This window comes from Triticum dicoccoides, chromosome 5A, assembly GCF_002162155.2.
Source record: "Triticum dicoccoides isolate Atlit2015 ecotype Zavitan chromosome 5A, WEW_v2.0, whole genome shotgun sequence".
Classification (NCBI taxonomy): domain Eukaryota; kingdom Viridiplantae; phylum Streptophyta; class Magnoliopsida; order Poales; family Poaceae; genus Triticum; species Triticum dicoccoides.
Window position 1 is genome coordinate 99,113,972 of NC_041388.1, and position 12,271 is coordinate 99,126,242.

The 12,271-nt window shown below is 44.2% G+C and overlaps 1 long non-coding RNA gene across 1 annotated transcript; it reads left to right on the plus strand.

The window, feature by feature from the left end:
* Positions 1-480: 480 nt before the first annotated feature.
* On the plus strand, positions 481-3,962 carry LOC119297055. Its single transcript, XR_005145504.1, has 4 exons — positions 481-944; positions 1,070-1,108; positions 1,566-1,636; positions 3,535-3,962. It is a non-coding gene; the product is annotated as an uncharacterized LOC119297055 (long non-coding RNA).
* Positions 3,963-12,271: the final 8,309 nt, after the last annotated feature.

Below are 12,271 nucleotides of genomic sequence, written 5' to 3' on the forward strand. Positions count from 1 at the left end.
AAAGTCAGAGTGACTGAAGTGATGCTCAACCAAAATCCTATGTCTTCGAGGGAAGACAATGAGAGCAAATCTTATCCAGAGTTGGATGAGTCAGCTTTACTTGTAGCCCAAGTCAAGCCACCGCGTGTGTTTGAAATCCGACCGTTGGACACGCACTACACCACAACACTTGATTGGGGGCAGTTAACTACCGGGAGAAATACCATATAAAGGCAAACAAACTACCGGGGATCATTTAACCGTCAGCACAAGTCCTTCCAGGTAGAAAAACTGCCGGTAGAAATTGAGCAACAAGGACATATTTACTGTCGGTGTTCATATCCACCATTTAAGTCATTTTATCTGCCGGGAGAACTCAATCTGGGCCCATTATCTTCCGGGAACTGTTCATGGCGTGAAAACGAAATAATTAGGCCCAGCGGCGCGCTACCACGAAAGCGCGTGCCAGAAAGCCCAAAATGCCTTCTGCTCCGACCCTACTACCGCCATCCCGACCAGATCTAGCCCAAATACCTTGTGCTTTGACCCTAGCCTCCACCGACCACCCTCCGCCGCCCCACCCCAGCAGCCCTCAACTACCCATCGCACCAACCTCCTCCGCCGCCGACGACCACCGCTGCCGACGAGCAACCTCCTCCGCCGCCGTCAAGTACCATCGTGCGCAGATCTGATCCGCCCTCCGCCACATCCCTAGCGCCGCCCAAATGTCGCCGCTCCTTCCATGCTTTCTCCCTAGGCTGCAACATCTCCTTGCACCTCTCCCAAGCTGCCGAGATGGGCGTGCAGCGAGATAGGTTTGGCGCCGTCGGCCCCTCCTGGTCGTCCTCCTCCTGTGCATGCTCCTCCTCCCCTGGTCACGTCATGCTCTCCAGCTCGTCGTCCTTCATCCGTACTACCCCAGTTCATGCTCCTCCGGCCTCCCCTTCTTGTACTTCGAGCCCAAGGTATGGTCCCTGGTGCTTCTTGTTCCATTGTATTTCTTTCTGTTCTTTTCTGTTAACGTAGCAATGACCCTTGACATACTTGTGAGAAACTTGTGCTTACATTTACTTATGTGTGTGCCTTGCAGAATCATAAGTTAATAGATGTTGGTGTCTCAGAATGACAGGTAATACCATTTAAAAATTTCAAAGATTAATGACACCACATGGTCGAGCACATATGTCAAATCTTCTTCCTCTGCTTTGAAGAAAATGGCAGATCACTCGGATGGAAGAATGTATCTGGAATGTCAGCCTTAGCCAGTGCAGACCGCTCTAGAAACAGTTGCCGCTTTGTTTTACTTGTAAATATCTATTACAAAGTGCTATTTTCAGTTGTAAACATTCAGCCTATATGACTATGTACTGCATGTTTTACTAATAATTGCTGCCTGGTATCTTGTCTGACCTGAAACATATGGTCATTTTAGTAATATCAACATCAAAGTAGAAATTAGGTTGGGCAGCGAAGTCTTCTGTTCATTTTTAGGTTCTAGCCAACAACATAGTTCTTTTGTTGTTTTGGCCATGTTTGGGTTCCTTTTGCATTTGCTTCGCTTTTAATGCTTGATTTGTCTGCTACAGGAGATAGGAGACACTGTAGGTTGGCTGTGTCCTGGTGCTGCTTTTGCCTAATATGGATTCAATTAATTGAGGTATGCTCCAGATATAGTCATATAGATATGATTTTTTTTATTTTGGGCAGAAAGCTAGCTAGGAGTAAGCTAAGATATTTGTAAGTGCTTTCTTGCACCTGCGGTTGTTTTCTTATTCAACTTTGCTATAAATAAATACATGTTTGATCATTTTGGGTACAGAGCTAGCTAGAAATAAACAAGTGCTTCCTTCATGTGGATGTTTGGTTCTTATTACAGTTTTTCCTTACATATATCGATTTCATATGTAAAAATTCTTTCAAGAAAAATAAGGCCAATGTTTAGGTGTCAAAGTAATGATATACAGAGGAGATCAGAGGGTCTTCCTCTGCTTTGAGCAATACCATCTTAGGTACATGCAAAAGTATATACTTTGTTGCACATATCAGATGTCCTCACATACATGGACTGAACCTTGTTTTTGTCGAGAACCTCACTGCCGAGAAAAAAGTCTTTAGCTTTCCATGCGAGCTAAGAAGCATATGAAAAGGAAGCACCTGTATATGTATGTAGTTCTGTTCATTTTTAACATCCCACTATACAGGTAATTATAGTTTGTAGATTGTATGCTATACTGACGTGCCTTTAGTCTGTCCTGGAAGAAAGGTTTTGATGTTGTTTGATGTATGTCGTTTATGATCCCTTGAACGTACACAAATTTTTTTCTCATCTAATAGCTAAGAAATAAGATGCATGAGAACTATGGCTTATGTAATGTGCAGAGGTACATCGAGTTGCAATTGTGTTTTAAAAATTACTTTACTTTTGTAGCTCCTCCTTAGTTGCATCTAATTGTTACATTACAGTCAGTTGTAGGAGTTGCATACTTTGTTTTGAATAATCAGCCGTGATGTAATACCCCATCAGATGAAAGCATACAAGCAGTGAGTGAATCACCGAGAGGTGCTTCTTTCCTTTCTGCTCATATCTAATTATTAATAGGATTATGAAAACTATATAAGAAGATTCATAGGAAGCATCGTTAGAAAGTTCACCATTTAATTGGAAATCCAGCAAATCAGATCCAGTTTAGATATATTTGTGTTTTTACTTTTTTTTAAGTTAATAATGTGCCGATTATGTTCACATGGTCAACTTGATTTGGATAAAGGGAGAAACATTAATGAAGAATCTGGGAAGGTGCCTTGTGTAGGCGGAGAACATGTTCTTAGAAGGGTACATTTAAATCTTTTTCATTGCCAAATTAATGGATATCACCGCTAAGATTTTGCACACCTTATAGTAAATTTTCAATGTCAACAGGCTAGCATGTTATCCAACCGTGAATCTCGTACAATACAACTTCCTCTTGATACTAAAGTTGTCAATGATATATGTATCTTGCCTGGTGGCTCCGCTCTTTTTGCATCACAGGGCAAAAGGCTATCACTTTTTAGGGTTGTCTTGAACGTAGAGATGGTGGTTCCTTATATTTTACTATTCATTAAAAGAAACACATATCCTTGTTTTTCATTTGATTCGTCCATCAACTAGCATCATGCTTCCAGATTTCTTCATGGTCTTGCATGATCTATCTTTCATTATTATATACACATTATGCATGAACCTGTGTTGTTTGTGCGGAAGGAAATATCTCTCGTAAGGTTTATACATAGTTTGAATTGTAATGGAAAGTATCAATACTTGTGAATTCATACTCAAGTGTAATAAGATTGGTATAGATACACATGGGAAGTTTGAAAACATGTCAGCTGCCATATGTAGTTGTAAGCTACTTTCTTTGAAAAAGTCACTATGGTTTGCTTTTTTGTTTGCAAAATGATTATTATGAAAGTATGTATTTGCTGTCTGAGCCTATGTCCATTTTTATGTGCTACAATATAGGTCATTAACCAAAGTTATTAGCTCATAGCAGTTGTACTATCTTATCTATTCAGGTTGGCATCGTCACTGCAAGATGTTTCTACATGATAGTAGTTGTACCAGTCAACTTGGATGTCTATGTAATGGTTCTTTTTACAGTAAGACCTTCAAAGCATTGCAAGCTCATGCCTCTTCTGCTGGAGACATGTGGCCATCTTCGAATAATACAATATCACAGGATGGTTGCAACCATGTGCTGAGCTTAAGCCATGTGTGTACCATAGTTTGAAGACTTGAAATCTTATCGACCTATGTAAAGTTTGTTTACCGCTGTAGCTGGTTGCTACTGAACGCATGTATGGATGTTGAAGTATTGCTTCTTTCAGTCTAAAAATATTTGTGAAGTTCAAGGTTTTGAATGAGGCCTATATGTAACTTCGATTGAAACTATATGTATAAGTTGTGATTTGTTTTGATTGCCTGACGCAGTGTGGATATTAAATTAGAGATATGTATACTAGTTTGCTAGTGAAAACAACATGATGGCATACTAACTGCCAGGAAGACTAGTTTGTGCCGGCAGTTTCACTGCCAGCAATTATAGATCCCGTGCTATGACCAGTCTGCCAGGACAAAATGATCTGTCGGCAGATATATAGGTCAGGGCTGAGAAATTGCCGGGAATAGTTTATCTGCCGGGACAAGTAATCCCCGACAGCCATTCTAGTGGCGGTTCTATCTACCGGGAGAAACACTCTCCCGGCAGTTTGTCTGCCCTCTTAATGGCTTTCTCCCGGCAGATTACCTGCCTTTGCATTAGTGTTGTGGTGTAGTGACGTGTCAGTTCCTTAGTTGGCCAAGATCATTTCGGACAAATCAGGTCGGGTTGCCTCCTGGCTATAAATAGCCCACCCCTACACCATAAATTGGTGGCTGCTCAGAGTTAGTGCACGACTTTTATCGTTTGAGAGCATGCATTTGAGAGAGAGATCCTTGCAAGGACAAAGCCCAAAACACCTAGAGCGCAAGAGTGTTAGGCATCACTGAAGTCTTTCTGTCCGTGTGACCTAAAGACTTGTTACACTTGAGGACTGTGAATCCTCCAGCCAGTTAGGCGTCGCGTTCTGAGCATCCAAGAGCCATTGTGGATCGCCAGTGAACGAAGTCTGTGAAGGTTTGGAAGTATACCTTGAAGACTTACCAGAGTGATTGGGCGAGGACTGGGTGTCCTTAGCTCAAGGGGAATAAGGTGAAATCGCGGTCTTCTGAGTTAAATCTCAGCCTCCCTAACCAAACGTACAGTTGTCACAACAACTAAAACTGGTCTACCAAATCCTTGTCTTCACTAAGCAACTGGTTCTATCCCCCACTTCCCTTTACTTTACAGTTTGTCTTCGTGAAGTCATTGCTTGCTTATATGATCTGATTGTCTTCACCGTGTGAAGACTATTTATTGTTTGGCTTCATACTGTCTGCCATCCTGATCCATACTACCTAGTTGCTGATAGTCTTCGTGCTTTCACTTCATTGCTTACTTGACTATGGCTTGTCTAGTGTAGTCTACCTTCCACTGCATATCAATAGGTTCATTTCTACTATTTGTCTTCAAAGCCCTCGTGTTTTGAAGACTTTCATAAAAATCGCCTATTCACCCTCTCTAGTCGATAACTAGCACTTTCAATTGGTATCAGAGCAAGGTGCTCCCTTGTTCTGTGTGGTTCGGTTTAACCACCTAGAGTTTTAGCTATGTCGACTGCAGGGATAATCAGGGTCTTCGCTGCGTGCCCTGTCTTCGATGGCACTGATTACCCCTACTAGAAGAATAAGATGCGCATGCATCTTGAAGCCATTGACGTCGACCTCTGGTATGTCGTCAAGAATGGTGTTCCCAAGGTCGGTGAAGGTGTCACCGGTGCTGATGTCAAGAGGTTCATTCAACTGGATTCGACTGCCAAGAACATCATCTGTGGTCATCTGACCAAAGGACAGTACGGCTGAGTGAGTGCTCTGGAAACTGCGAAGCTAGTCTGGGACTGGCTCTCCAAGGTCAACGAAGGCGTCTCAACTCAGAGAGATTCAAGAATTGATGTTCCTCGCAACCTCTTCAACCTCTTCAAGAGAAACGACAATGAGAATGTCCACCTCACATTTGATCGCCTCACTGATATCACAAATGAGCTTCGCGCACTTGGCGCCACTGAGATCACCCAACACGAAATCGTCAAGAAGCTCCTGAGATCACTTGACACCTCATTCAACACCCTGGCCCTGATGATTCAAGAACGTCCCGACTTCAAATATCTCGATTTGTCTGACATAATCGAGAGGCTCACTGTAACACCCACGATGCGGCTATATCTCCCACGTGTCGGGGCACGACTTAGAGGCATAACCGTATGGTAGGCATGTCGCAAGAGGGGTAATCTTTACACATCCCATGTACTGAATAAGAAAGGGATAAACAGTCGGCTTACAATCGCCACTTCACACAATACATAAAGCCATACATCATCCAGAATACAAACAAAGGTCCGACTACGGAACCAAAAAAAAGAAAGACAACCCCAAATGCTAGATCCCCGATCGCCCCAATTGGGCTCCTCTACTGATCGACAGGAAACGAAACACTACAACGATCAAGATCTTCATCGAGCTCCCACTTGAGCTCGGTTGCGTCACCTGCACTGGTATCATCGGCCCCTGCAACTATTTGGAAGTATCTGTGAGTCACGAGGACTCAGCAATCTCACACCCGTGAGATCAAGACTATTTAAGCTTATGGGTAGGAAAAGGTTATGAGGTGGAGCTGCAGCAAGCAGTAAGCACATATGGTGGCTGACATATGCAAATAAGAGCGAGAAGAGAAGCAATGCAACGGTCGTGGACTAGAAGTGATCCTGAAACTACTTACGCACAAACATAACTCCAAAACCGTGTTCACTTCCCGGACTCCTACGAAAATAGACCATCACGGCTACACACGCGGTTGATTCATTTTAATTAAGTTAAGTGTCAAGTTTTCTACAACCGGATATTAACAAATTTCCATCTACCCATAACCGTGGGCACGGCTTTCGAAAGTTCAAAACCCTGCAGGGGTGTCCCAACTTAGCCCATCACAAGCTCTCACGGTCAACGAAGGATATTCCTTCTAGCGGAAGACCCGATCAGTCTCGGAATCCCAGTTACAAGACATTTCGACAATGGTAAAACAAGACCAGCAAAGTCGCCCGATGTGCCGACATCCTGATAGGAGCTGCACATATCTCGTTCTCAGGGCAACACCGGATTGTCCAAGATTCCGGTAAACCAGCCCAGAGTTGCCCCTGGTGGCCACCGGCGGCTGACAGGTTCGGACCAACACTTAGACAAGCACTGGCCACAGGGGGGGGGGGGTTAAAATAAATATGACCCCTGAGTCTGCAGAACCCAAGGGAAAAAGGCTTAGGTGGCAAATGGTAAAACCAAGGTTGGGCCTTGCTGGAGGAGTATTATTCAAAGCGAACTGTCAAGGGGTTCCCATAACACCGAACCGCGTAAGGGACGCAAAATCAAGGAACATAACACCGGTATGACGGAAACTAGGGCGGCAAGAGTGGAACAAAACACCAGGCATATGGCCGAGCCTTCCACCCTTTACCTAGTATATAGGTGCATTAAAATAAACAAGATATAATAATGATATCCCAACAAAATCCATGTTCCAATATGAAACAAACTCCATCTTCACCTGCAACTAGCAACGCTATAAGAGGGGCTGAGCAAAAGCGGTAACATAGCCAAACAACGGTTTGCTAGGAAAGGTGGGTTAGAGGCTTGACATGGCAATATGGGAGGCATTATATAGCAAGTGGTAGGTATCACTGCATGGCAAAAGAGCGAACAACTAGAAAGCAAAGATAGAACTGATTTCGAGGGTATGGTCATCTTGCCTGCAATGTTCTCAGAGTTGACGAAAGCTTGATCCTCATTAGCGTACTCAACAGGTTCCTTGATCACGTACTCGTCTCCCGGCTCTACGCAAAGCAATAACATAGGCAAAGGACCAACAATCAATCACGATGCAATGCACAAGCAACATGATGCAAAACATGGCATGACATGCGGGATGTGATATGCAAGGCATATGCGTGCTTTGGAAGGGAAAGATTGAACCAGGAATCAACTTGGCAAACCAAGTGTGCCACTGGAAAGATGAGATGATTTCAGTCGAAATTGATATAAAGATCATCGAAAACGGATGCACAGTTTGCAAATGGCAAGCAAAACAAGAATGACACAGTTCTGTGATTGACAGCACAATGCCATCTAGAATGCAACAAGAAACTAAGCTACTGCACTCCAACATACCAGCAAAGCACACAGAAGTGATCTACTCAAGATTCTTGACAAAAGATGAACACTGAACTACAGCTAAATCACACAAGAGCAGGTTCAAAAAAGCATGGCAAAAGTGCAAAAGATATCAGCTTCACAGACTTAGTGAAAATACTAACATGCCAGAAATAACATCAGGAAGCCATATTTAGAGCAAGCAAACAACATGCTACAGGAACATATCATAGCAAAAAAAAGGAATGTGATGGATCTACTAAAAGCATAGAACAAAAGTCCCTTACTGATCATGATCCAAAAAGGCACAGAAGATAAGATGGCACCCATGTAAACATAGCAAGTTTCATTAACAGATTCAGACTTAGCAGAAAACAGAGCATGGCATAAACAGAATTATGAAGGCCTCTTTGCGAGCTCGATTCACTCACCACAAGGCATTGCATGACAATATAAGCATAGCATCAGCAAGAAGACATGTTCAAGAATCTAACCATGGCAAGAGCAAGATCATAGCCTGCTTGTATCAACTACAACAACCATGGCAAAATTGATTAACATGGAAACAATCTGCCAGGAACATTTTATAGCAAAAGTAGAGCAAGCTTAAGACATGCTAGGGCACTCCATAATTGCAAACAGGCGCATGGATGGATAGATCATAACCATATGTCCAAATCATCCTTACTGAAGCAACTAAAAGCATGCACATATCTCACTGTAGCATCATGGTTACATGGCATAAAAATAACAGCAGAACAAGGACTTAGCAAAAACCTAAGTCCCTGAAATCAGCAATATCACGAAGGCTACTTTGCATGCTTGTGCTAGTCACCACATTGATCACAAAAATACATGGCAAGCACCCCTTTAAAGATGGCATGGCATAGATCAAAACACATGTAGAGCTCATGCCCATATGATGCACACATCAAATGTGACAAAAATAACCAATCAACATAATCTGCTAAGTAATAGGAGCAAACATTTTATAGCACTCTTGCATCAGTGATTAGGGCATCCAGATGAACTCAAACAAGCATGACACAATGGAATGAAACTAAGAGCATCTCCCAATGAACATTTTGATATCTTATATGCATGAAACGGAGCTACGGTCATGGACTTGTGATGCAACAAACAGGGGCACAAAAATATGCGGATCTGAGGACTTGGTCGTTTTTGAAAAAAAAAGAAAGACGAGTGGCGAATAGTAAAATGTGCTCAGGGCGAGACTTATGGGCAGCTCACCCAGTGGGCTCGGCCCAGAGTGGAGAGGAGGCAGGCGGGCCGATGGAGATGGGCCGGACGCGGGGCCCATGCGGGAGTCAACGCGAGGCGCTCGTCCTCCTCCCGTGCTCCTCACGGGCAGGGGGCCATGGCGGCGGCGCGGATGGGAGGGAGCGCTGGCGAGGGTCGAGGCAAGGCGGGGAGGGGCCCTAGTGGATCCGGGCAGATCCGGTGAGGCCGGATCCGTTCCGGGCGGTGACGGCGGCGCTCGTGGCGACGAGGATAGACGATGAGGAGGAGAAGGCCGGCGAGGTAGACGCAGGGGCTCGTTGGCCAGAGGTGGAACGACGGCGGCGAGCTCGGAGGGCGACGGCGAGCGGGGAGGTCAGGCGCGGGACGACGGCGCGCTCGGTGGAGGCCTGCACGGTGGCGCGCGAAGTGTGGCGGGGATGAGCCGGCGAAGCTCCGGCGAAGGCGGCGGGGAGGAAGGCGACCGGCGCTGTGGGTCCGGCGAGGCGCACGGTCGCACGAGGAGCCGGGCGGACGGGGCAAGCGGCATGGTGCGTGGGCTCGCGCGTGCCAGATCTGGGCCCCGCGGGCCGGCGGCGAAGTGGGGCGGCGCGGCGCTGACGTGGCGCGCTGTGAGTGGGCGAGAACAGCGGCAGCAGTGATGTGTCGCGGTCCCATTGGTTGGAGCGACGTGGCGGCAGCAGTGGACATGTCTGGCGTGGCGCGGACGCGTCTAGATGCGCGGTGGGGGAAGAAGACTAGGGTTAGACCGTGAATTTCAGAGGGAGACACATATTTATAGGTAGGAGGAGGTAGGAGTGTCCAAATGAGGTGTAGTTTTCGCCCACACGATCATGATCCGATGACAGAGGACATGGGAGTGGTTTGAATGGGTTATTGGGCTGTTTTGTAGGGGTGTTGGGCTGCAACACAAAAGAGGCTTTTATGGTTTCCCGGTTAACCGTTGGAGCATCAAACGGACTCCAAATGACACGAAATTTGACAGGCGGTCTACCGGTGGTGTACCAAGGCCGCTTGGCAAATCTCGGTCCATTTCGAGAATTTTTAACACCCGCACATTAAAAGAGACAAAAGGGGGCGCCGAAGGACGTAGGAGTGTCGGATTGCAAAACGGACAACGGGGAAAATGCTCGGATGCATGAGACGAACACGTATGCAAAAGAGATGCACATGATGACATGATATGAAATGCATGACATGAACAAAATGCAAAACGAAGACAAAACACAACCACGAAGGGAATCTCATATCGCATCTCCGGAAAAGGCAAGAGTCGGAGTTACAAATATGGAAAGTTGTATACGGGGCGTTACAACACTCCACCCTGCGAGAGTATCTCGTCCGAAGATCGAGGATGGCACCGGATGGAAAACGGAAGATGAAGAGGTAAAACAAAGTTCCTTCTTCGACAAATGAGTGAAACCACGAACCTTGAGAGGTTAAACCATTTCGAGAAAATAATACAACGGAGATGAACGAAGTTGACAATCTCCGTCAGAAAAGCGGAACAAGGAAGAACAAATTCGGACAGCACTCCGGTTGAAATGTGATAAGATGAAAAGAATTTGAAGAGATGACACAACACTCCGGTTGAGAAGGGAGGTAAAACTTGACAAAATGGGAAGAACTTGAAAAGAGGGCACGACACTTCGGTTAAATGGATAAGCATGAAAAGAACATGATCCTCACAACTCGAGATGATGAGAGAAGAGAGCAACATCACAAAGCCTCCGAAAGAAATGAAAGAATGGAATGGAATGAACGGAGGGAAACGAGATCTTGAGAGAGCATGCTTACAACAAAATACTAGAACGCAGTTCTTGGGTTATCAACAATCGAAACGAATAAACTTGTAGTGGGCTTAAGGAAAACTTCTCAAAATTATGAGGTGAAAATTCTGACACTAACGAAAACGATAGATTGGATTGATATGAACAAGGAGACAAGAAGCTTATTTCACCGGGAGGATAAATGAAGAACTTCGGTCATTTATAAGCACCATAAATAGCAACAATCCTTAGGGAAAGCTTCAGGTGAAATATAGCCCAAGATAACTCCAATGAAGAGACTGGTGGGTTTAAATATCTCATTCTTAACAACTTGCGAATCATGAAACACGAAGGGAAAATGTCAAGAATGACATAACACCACCTGAAAAGATAAGATAGAAAGAATTGCACTTCGGAATGCAAGATGAAGAATACTTGAGCTCCTCTGAAAAAAATCTTGATGAGCACTTCGAGAAGGAATTAAATTCTTGGTGAACCATCATGTAGAACCTCCATGAAGAACTCCGGTAATGAAAGAATGATCAAACGAAAAGGAAAGTTGAAAAGAACTCTGGAGGAAACCTTGCAATGATTAGAAGAAGCTTTGAAATGATATAATTGAGAGAACTTGGAACTCCGGGAAAGTATGAAGCACTTGAACCAAGAATGTGATATGATGAACAACTCCGGAAAGAAGAAATTAGATCACTTGGATGAAACAATAATAAGAATTATGTTATGCAAATCCTTCACCAATTTAAATTGCTGACAAGCAGCGGATTTGGCATACTACTTATTCTTCTTGAAAAGATTGAAGAGAGATATAGCACGAACTTAATGGACCACTAGTAGGATTTAACCAACGAATAAATTGATATGATAATGAAGGAAAAGAAAACTTGAACAAACCACCGTAAGAATTATAAAGCGAATGAAGATACTTGAGGGAAAAGAGATAATGAGAACGAAGAGATCATGAACCGATTAGAGGATATTTGAACGATGCACCGGTAAGATTTGGAGAATGAGAGCTAAAAGCTGGAAGAATAATTCTAAGATGAAGGCTTCGGGGAATCAAACTAGAAAGACTCCTGAATTACTCTGGATGGGTGAATAGAATTCTCACAATAGGAAACAATTATGAGAGGATGGCAACAAGCTATAACCATGAATATTTGGAAGAATGGGTAAGAATTTAAGAGGAACTCTTCTTCAGTCTTCAAAATTCGAGAATGACGACGAGAAACACCACCTTGCGTTGTTGAGGCACTCTGGAATGGAAATTAGAAAGGTTGAACCAATGATGAAAAGAATGTGAAAGATCTTGGAGAAGGCATTTTACTGATCATAACTCATTCTTACGTCAAACTTGGAAAATGAATTTGAGAGTAATTCCGAGAAAATTGGAAGAGTCGGGTAAGATCCTAGGAAAGAACCTGTGGGTTAGGGC